This window comes from Apteryx rowi, unplaced genomic scaffold, assembly GCF_003343035.1.
Source record: "Apteryx rowi isolate R43461 unplaced genomic scaffold, aptRow1 scaffold_590, whole genome shotgun sequence".
Taxonomy (NCBI): domain Eukaryota; kingdom Metazoa; phylum Chordata; class Aves; order Apterygiformes; family Apterygidae; genus Apteryx; species Apteryx rowi.
Window position 1 is genome coordinate 437,459 of NW_020450861.1, and position 9,300 is coordinate 446,758.

A 9,300-nucleotide genomic window follows, 5' to 3' on the forward strand; every position below is an offset into this window, starting at 1 on the left:
TAGTTCCGCGGCGTGAGGCGCCGCCGGGCAACCGCCTCCCAGACGGGGCGGTGGGGGAGGAAGGGGGCGCGTCGCTCCTCGCTTCCCGGCTTCGTTAACGGCTCGGGCAGAGGCGTAGGGGCGGCGGGGGGACCCCTGGCCGCTCCTCGTCCCCGGGGGCTGGAATGGCGTGGGTGAGCAGGGCTGGCGCTTGCTTCCCGGCCGCGGTGCCCTGTCCCGCCGAGGCGGCCGCGTGCCGTGCCCAAATTCGTGATTCCTGCCCAAACCAACGTCCTTCATGGGCTCCAGCGGCTGTCGTCTCCTCCGCGCTGTTTTACAGAGGCGGAGCCCTGCAGGGCGGTCGGGGGCCCCCGGGGAACCGTTTCTGATCCAACGTGCTGCAGTGAGGCATGGCCAAGGGCAGTGCGGGTTTCTTAGAGCTTGCACAAAGTGCTAGGAATACACACGTACAAAAACATGCTTGTTGTCCAAAGTGGTTTGCACAGAAAGTGCCAGCCCTTTAATTGCTCTTGGTTATAAATATATGCCTTCATTCTTGGGAAGTTTTTGGTCGGAAGAAATCATGTTTGTTGATTTTATTTTGATTTTTTTTCTTAGTTACAGTATGAAAGACTGCCAGGGTGTTTTTGAAAGATCTCCCTGAGCTTCACCACAGCCTTCTGAGGTAAGTGAAAAAGTTTCACTCTCCCTTTTTCACAATGAGGAAGTTGAGCCAAGAGGGTTTTGTGGCTTCCCCAAAGTCGCAAGGCCCCAGCTTCCCGATTCCCAGGTTCATGCACAGGTCATCTGACAACAACACTTCTTCAAGTCATGATTTGTGTGAGAGCTCTTCAAGGCTGACTTCTTTCTCACAGAAGAAGCTGCTTTCATTGGCTATATAACAAAAGAGAGTCTGACTGGCTAACGTACACTTCATGTTTTCTCAGCATCTGCTGCTGCTGCTTCTTTCCTCCAGTTCAGGTGCTGTTCCTGCAAATAATGTGCTTACCCTTTGCTGTCTGGGTCTGAAACTCTTTAAATAATAACAATAAGGAAGGAACAGAAGAGAGACACCAAGTGGTCTAGATGATGAAGAGACATTTTTTTTTCAGATATGAACTGAAAAGAGATGGAGAATTAGCTCCTGATCCAAAACCTATTGGTACCACTGGGAGTTTTTTCAGTGATTTCATCAGGGTTCAGATTAGGACCTTCAAGAGAACAAGGGGGCATTTCCCAGATGGCAAAATCTGGAGAAGCCAAGAGAGTTGTTCTTTTTCCTTTCCTCTCCAGGTCTTTTTGAATACGGAGTCCTGTTCCATATGCCATTCCCTTCCTTCACTTTTTGATTTAAGAGCAGTGATGATCCTGTATCTATGTCAATATTTAGAGGAGCGATCCTGTCTGCTTTTCAAGTCTCAGTTAACAAATCATGTGATATACTGTGACAAGAGCTGTCCAGCAGAGAAGCTCTGTCTAAGAAAACACTTCTGGCACCAGTTAGAGCTAGGAGCAAGGATACAGGAAAAAACAGCCAGAAGCAGGAACTGGAAAATCTGGTGTCGTCATTTGTGATCTCTTAACATCTGGCACGCAGACACACTGCAAGATCCCTTGTTTATAATGTTCCTATGTTTGTGGGACAGCATAGCCACACTGAATTCATGCATCTCCACAAAAACAGCTCTTTCCCCACTCCCTGACATCTCTGTGAGGCTAATGGATAGCAAGGGCAAGAGATCTGTAGTGAAAATTGATGCTTTTGAGGGACAGATGACTGAGCAAAGTATTTAGTGAGAGTTTAATGATTAAAAAGCATGAGAAATGAAGTTTTCCTACTTTACATTGTGAATGTAAGCTGATTTGCATATAAATTGGACCTGTCAAGTGTAGTGATACTGATCAAAAAGCTGTGAAAATAAAACTGATGTTGCAAATAAATCATTAATTTATGTGAATGTAGTGAAGTGTTGCTGTTCATTTTATTTATTTTTTCAAAGCAGTTTGGAAAAGCCAGATAGTGAAAAATGAGATACTTGGAGCTAAGCTTGGAAGTTTGAGAGCTTTAGGTTGACAATGTGGTTGTTCAGAAAAACTTTACATGCCAAAAAACATAGCCACAGGCCCCTCACTAGTGCTAAGCTTGTGCAAGCCTTCTTTCCCCACGTTGGCACCTTCTGTCCTGTCTAGGGCAAGGACCCTGCTTGAGATAAATTTGTTCTGCCCTGCTGGATGCCTGGTTCCTGACCTGACCCACGCCTTTTGAAACACCTATGTGTTGGATAGTATTGATATGTAATAGTCACCTGACCTACACAATCTGTAGCGATATCTAGGGTCCACCTAATAGGGCCAGTGCAGGATATATTGCACTTGGCTCAGGAATGGCATGACACAGCATAAGGATATCTTTTCAGTATAACCTCTTTCAGTAACTTTTGTTGTCACTCTACCTGAAAGGAGAGGGGTGATGCCCTTGAACAGCAGCAGGAACACAATGTGTGGAGGTAGCTACCTTGTGCAGAAATCCCAGAAAACACATTCTACCTGAGCTCTCAAACTGCAGCTCTTGTTTCTTTACCCCCTTCTCTTCTTTCTGGGACTGGCTATGCAAAGTCCCCCTCCTCCCTTGCAGTCATTTTGTTCAGTTCTCTGCTTTTGCAAACAAATGGAGAATGAGGCACTGGTTGGGCTGCAGTGAGGCAGGGTGACCCACTGTATGCCACTGCTTTGCTTCCTGCTACCAGAAATTAGACTTCTCCAGCTTGCCTGCACAAGTGCACCTCTGGTTGCTCTCTGATTCAGAAAGGACCTGCATTAAAAAGTGTTATGAAAAGTGCTCAAGCTAGAGCTGATTGCTGTGGCAGAACTGGATGATGGAATGATTGCATGTGCAGTTCTGCTCTAAGGTCAGAGGGATATCACCTCTGTCTTGATGAGCCGCTGGGGCTGTACTGTCATATCTGCACCTCAGCTGCAGGAGGGCAGCACTTGAAGGCTGTAGCGTCATGAGGTGATATGCCAGGTCCTTCTGGGAGTTCATATAGGATCTGGCACATATATGTGATCAGACTGTGTTCACAGTGACTCTGTTAGCACAGCCCTGGGTTTGTCAGCTGGCCTCTGGGATAGTTAAAGTTCCTCTCTGTCAAGCTGCCTCCTGTGGGGGCTGCCAGATGCCAGCCCTGGTGACTCCCTGCTGATCCTGCCTTCTGTCTCCAAGATCAGGTACCTTTAGCAGGGGTACTCACTGATGACAGTTTTTCTTCCTCCCTTGCAGCTCACAGTGGACTTTTCTGATCATACCCATCACAAAGTGGTAAAGCTGTATGCAGTCTTCACAGGGTCTTTACAACAACAGTGACCTTCCTGCCTGCTTTGCTGTGCTTGTCCCCTTCACACAGAGTAGGTGAAGAGGGAACTGGGGCTAGCAGCAGTGAGTTGTGCAGCAAGTGCAGGAGGATCATGAGTGGGTGCTGAACTTCAGAGCGGGGAAGGGTGACATTCAAGGAGGTCTGTGTTTGCCTCACCCCTGGTCTGATGCCCCTACAGAACAAGCATATAAGTCCCCAAATGTGGAGAAGTTTGGTTATAGGCAACCCCAAGCACTTAATGGTCTTTAGCAAATCAGTTTGGTGGTAGGTTCGGTCATTGCCTCCAAGATTACAGCAGCCATAAAGGTAGCTCGGTGCTAGACCCCCATCTCATAGATATACAGGAGGACCTACCTGGTTTTGCATCTGTGGGCTTCTCTGACTGTATTGTAGCAATGGACAGGACACATGTCTCACCTGCTGCCCACCCCCAGCCAGGCAGTGCTCTTCACCATGGGAAGAGCTTCTGCCTTGCTGTGCTGTGAGCTCTGCTTGTCACTTTTTGGCCCTTTGTGTCAGCCTCTCTGAGAGGTACAAGGTGCCCAGCTGTCCCACAGCTCCAGCTTGCTGGTGTGCGCTGCATCTATCTGACACTGATGGACTTGTCATGCTCTCGCTCAGTGAGCCCACCAAGCCCTCTCTGCCCTGAGGCATGGAGCCACTCACTGCCAACATGGCCTGTCACTAGGAAAGTCTCCGTTCCCTCTGCAGCCACCACAGGGCAAACAAATGTGTTTGCATCTTGAAGGGGAAAGAGCTACTGGGGTCAGACTGAAGGCTGGCTTCTGCTGCATGACAGTATCCTCCTTGCCTGTGGTATTTTTTTCAGAACCTATGAGAGAATGGGTAGAAAAGGGTGGCAGAAGGAGTCATTCTGCTTTAGAAAGGACTCTTACCTCTGCTTCAGTTGCCTGTAAGAACCAGAAAGCCTGTGAAGGAGGCATGGCTGACTGTTGTATGGAGAACCTGCTGGGAGCTGCATACAACAGCTGGAGAAGCTGTTCTCAGCTGTCCTTTCCTCCAGCTGTTCAGGGGGGGAGTAATAACCCATATCTTTGCTTACCTATTTTCTCTAAGCTAATGCTTTTACCTGCTTTTCTCCTTGCCCTACCCTTATGCTTTGCAAGGGCTAGCTATGGCTGTGTATGCTTGGTCAGGAGCTCCGTGCAGCTGAAACAACCTCTTTGCTCCTGTGGCTGGCTGAAACCCTCCACAACAAAGGTCTCACATGAGAGCAGATACCACAATAAACAGGAAATGCCTTTTCAATCAATGAAATCAAATGCAATCAAGCTGTGAAAGCCAATGGAAAGAAACAATAAAAGCATGTAAAAACAGGAGAAGCAACTCTAGCACTTTCTGCAGGTGCCAAGTGGTCAAAGCCTTCTGGTACTTAAGCAAGTGCATTTCAGGCAAGTTCAAGTAGTGCAGATGATCCTCCAGGTTCTAACGAGCCCAGGCAGTAAAAGCAGTGCTAGCCCTGAGTCTACCCCAGCACTAACAAAAGGCCAAAAGATGATCAGAGCTCTGCAAAGCTTTCAGCTGTGCAGCCTCAAGGCTGTGTGGTGTGTCCACGTGCAGTCACAAGGGCAGGAACGGTGTGTGTCAGAGGAGTGAGCTACTGTGGGGGCCTACCCCAGCCAAACCCCTGATGGGTCCGTCTCTAGAGACTCTTCCAACCCCAGTGTCATTCTGCCAATGCTGATAATTGTGTGGCTGTGAGCCTGGAGGGAAGTGCTCAGTAATATCTGAACTGGAGATGCAATAAATGAAGAGAAGGAGAGGGTAGATACTAAGGAGATATGTTATGTACAAGGCAAGGCAGTGTCTGCTACAAAATCCTGCAAACTGCCCAGGCTGTGTCTAGCACCACCAAATGCACCTCTTGACAGAGTCTGGACTGACGATATCTGGTCCATGTGCACTGTGAAGTGCTTTGCAGACTCTCAGTGCAATGCCTGTGCCACCCCTTGTTCTTTGTGGCACCCTCTGACACCCCAGCCCCCCTGCAAAAGTCTGTGGTCATGCTGTGGAAGGTGTGAGTCCTTCTGGTGGTGCACATCCCTGGAGCAGTAAAATGCGAGTAGTTTGCTTTCCTCTTCATTGGACAAGAGAGGAGCCAACACACATGGAAGAGACATTTCCATCATTGGTTTGCAGCAGTCCAAAGCAGATATAAAATGGTACCAGGGGATAAGAGCAACATTTCACACATGCTCAGCACTTGCCTTGTTCTGCTGTAAGAAAGAACTGGCTGCACAACTGAGCGAGTGAGACCTCAGACCTGAGAAGGTTTGAGCAGAGGGAGGAGGGAGATTGCAGCAGTGGAGGCAGCCAATCTGTAGGACAGGCTGAGGAGAGATTAACTCTTTCAGACAGGCTTGTACAGAGCGTTGAGGCAAGTTGAATGCTGAGGGGATTACTGGGGGTGGCACCGGGGGGGGGGGGGTTGCAACCCCTTTTGCCCTCAGCTTACTCAATCTGTGCCTGCCCAAAGGCTGCAGACTGAGCAGGGGGCTATGACTGTGTATGAGGGGCTGGGGGAAATGGGGACAAAGATTTCTGCAGATATTGTTCTTGCCAGGGGTATTTTACTCATAGCTCTTCTGAGTCCTAGGAGACCCACAGACAGACACATGCAATAGCCTGTTTGTACACCACAAACGAGCTCCGTATTTCTACTAAGGTTTAGAAAACCAATTGAAGGTGTCAACCCTTGCACGGGAGAGGAAATTGAACACCCTGCAGTTGCTTATGATGCCTTCATGAAGCTGCAGCAAAAGAATAGGCATTTCTCATTGTTTGGTTGTATTAACAAAGATCCTGATCTCTGTTTAGCTTAGTACTGTGCAGCACGTTGGTGTTGGGTGTCTGCATCTGAGTGCAACCACGGCAGTGATGGTGGGCTGTGCAGTGCTCCTCTTTTACGTTCTTGGAAATGTGACTGGTAGCAGGCTGTGCTAACAGAGAAGGGCCCCTTAGTGTCCTCCCTCCTGCCCTGTAATTTCTGAGGAGACACAGGGTATGGGGAATTTCTGTGATGTATGTTTCTGCTTGCTGAGAGCTGCACTGAGATAACATGCTGCCAGCACAAGACCAGGACATCTGGCACAGACTATGCCTCTTTACCAGTGCAGGCTGGATTTAGAGAGTTTAGAGAGTGCATGCCTGTACCTGTGTGAGCTTTTCCATCAGGTTTATTCAGAGCTCAGCTGGGCCCTAGTGTCTCCGTACCATGCCTCAGAGGGAGTCTTGTGAAAAACATTACTCCATCCTGTGCTCCCATCCCAAGCTTGCAAGCAGCAATTCATTTCCTCCTCTCAGAGAGTTACAATGACAACATAACTGGACTGTGTTTGCCCTGTGCTGAATGGAGAACAGCTGGAGACAGACGATTGTCTGGGTTATTTGCCTGTTGCCTAGACAATTTGTTTGCTTGTTTGAGCCCTGGCAAAATGTGTTTTCAGTTCCTTCAGAGGCACTGCTGGTCTGTGTTAAGCCTGTACATTGTGGCCTGCTTTAGAAAACTGGTGTTTTATAACTTTGCAAATGAGTGTCCCACTGCTTCAGTGGCAATGCTTTATAAACAAGCTGGTCTCTTCAGAAATTTCCCTGCCACAGAGCCAGCAGTGCTGAGGGGCTAGGAGCAGCCAGAACCATGTTTCTGGTGTCAGAGAAGCAGATATCCCTAACAGTTGCCCTGGCTGGACCTCTCTCTCTTGAGTGGGTTTAAGTGGCTGTGCTTAGAAGGATGCCACTCAACTTTCTTCCCGCTCAGCTCCTCACCAGGGTGAACCTGCATCACTCCATTATGGCAGAGATACTGAGCGTGCTCAGGCTGGGGGTCTGGCTCTGTCTGTACACACTTGCACACACCTTCTTGCTCCCTCGCTTCTGGATGTTGGCTTTTATTCTGAGTGGCCGGGCAGTCCTTCACCTCGTGCGAAAAGAATCCTTCTTCTCACTGCTAAGTGCAGATGTTTTGGCTGTGGAAAATGGAGTTAAATAAGGCTAGGCTGATCAGGAAGCAGAGAGGGTGTTGTTGCCAGCTGATACTGGAGAAGTAATATCAGGAAGAATGAAGATTTGGCCAAGGCACTAGCAAATGATGCCATGGATCTAGTCATGAGCCTGGGTGTCCAGCAAGTGTGCAGCTTAGGGCAGCGGTTGTGGCGGCTGCACATCCTCATATCAAAATGTCAGTTTTACAAGGATACAGGACTGGAGGCAAGGGCCCCACATCCTGTCTCACAAAAGGCATTCCTTTAACACCTCACACCTCACATCTCTTTGGAAATCTCTTTATCAAGTGCTGACCAAACCTGAGCCTGTTTGGTTTGGCAGGCACAGACCTGGGGGTGGGGGAGGGCAAGGGGGAGGATTGGAGAAAAAATAATAACACTGCTGCATTCATCTCTGCTTGTTTATTCCACCAGAAATAGATTTGGCAGGACGCATCAGGAATGAATTAATCAGCAGGGAATTAATTGGCATGTTTGTTAAAAGGCAGGAACAACTCGGTGAGCAAATCCATGGCTGGATGGTTCTAGGGTTCAAGCAGCCAGAGAGGAGTGCTGCACAGTGGAAACTGTGACTTTTAAGAGAAGTTGTACAGCTGTGCAGGAGAGCCAGCATTTGCGTGCCGCCCAGAAGGAACAAGTGACAAAGATATTCGGGTGTCCTTGCAGTCAGAACTGCTTTCAAAAAGGTCTCCATCGTTGATGCTTTCTTTCCCATACGGCTCCCATGTGTGTGGGGAGATATTTAGCTTGCATGAGTGGGAGGGAGGGGTAGGAGAGGTGCAGCCAGAGGAGGCTCCGAGGAAAGATTGTGGAAACGCAGAGAACAGGGAAATGAAGAGGAACACGTCACTCATCGCCAGCTGAAATCCAGAGGGGGTGGTGAGAAGAGGAACAGGGAGGACGAGGTTTGGAAGCCTTATCACAGAAGGACTGTCCTCAAGAGTGCAGGTAATAATGTTCGTGTGCAATTCTCTGCCTTCTTCCCCAGGAGTGTTTTGTTTCTTCCTCTGGAAGAGACACATTCCTCCATCTAAGGAAAAACTTGTTAGGCTGAGGGACTCTGAAGGCACCAGTGGGAAGAGCCAGAAGAGGAGGGGATATGTGCCTCCTGTGCAGACTGGCATAGACTTGGAGGTGGAGGGATGCTACCTAAATTTCTGGAGAACAGAGGTGTGCAAAGTGAGGGAAGGAGGCAAAAAGGAAGAGCAAACAAATCCTGACAGACAGACAGACAGACAGAGATGACGAGTGCAAGGTCTGAAAGAGTCTGTGTGTGCCTATCCAAGGAGAGAGAGGGTACTTCTTAAGAGGGAGCACTGAGCTCTAAGTGATAGAGAGACAGTTAAGAGATAAAACATAACCTGAAAGAGCAGGTACACTTGGAGAAGAGGCAGAAGGTGTATATACCTCCTCCAGACCAGCAATAATTTAGCAGTGTTACAATTTGCAGTAGAGCTGTACATTGTGCCTGGTTAGCTTCTGGTAACTTTTATTTTATTTATTTATTTATTTATTTTTGCATCAGCATGCCTGCCTGCTAACAGCAGCATCACCCTAGCTGTCAGTCATCAGGGCTGCCAATCAGATCCATTTACTTAATAGGATGGTCAGACTATTTGAGGGATCCAGTCACTCTTTGCTTTCACAGAGCATCCAGATACAAAATGAACAATGTAACTCTTAATTATATGCAAACACACTAATGTGACTCCAGTGTTAAATCAGATATGTTGTCAAACTTGAAAATGTCAAGATATTGTTACTCCTACAGAACCCGAAGGTGTGTGCACATGTCTATCAACATACAGTGTTATTTATACACACATATAAAACATAAAACAAAGGATAATACATTACAATGGATTTTTAACAAGGACTTGCGAAACAGTTGATATTCCAGGTGTACCAGGGTGGCTGGGTTAATA

General features: G+C 48.1%; 1 long non-coding RNA gene across 1 annotated transcript; it reads left to right on the forward strand.

Moving 5' to 3' along the window:
• The first annotated feature begins 75 nt into the window (after window positions 1–75).
• LOC112974133 lies at window positions 76–1,908 on the forward strand. The gene is made up of 3 exons (XR_003256168.1): window positions 76–173; window positions 598–664; window positions 1,273–1,908. It is a non-coding gene; the product is annotated as an uncharacterized LOC112974133 (long non-coding RNA).
• The last annotated feature ends 7,392 nt before the right edge of the window (window positions 1,909–9,300 follow it).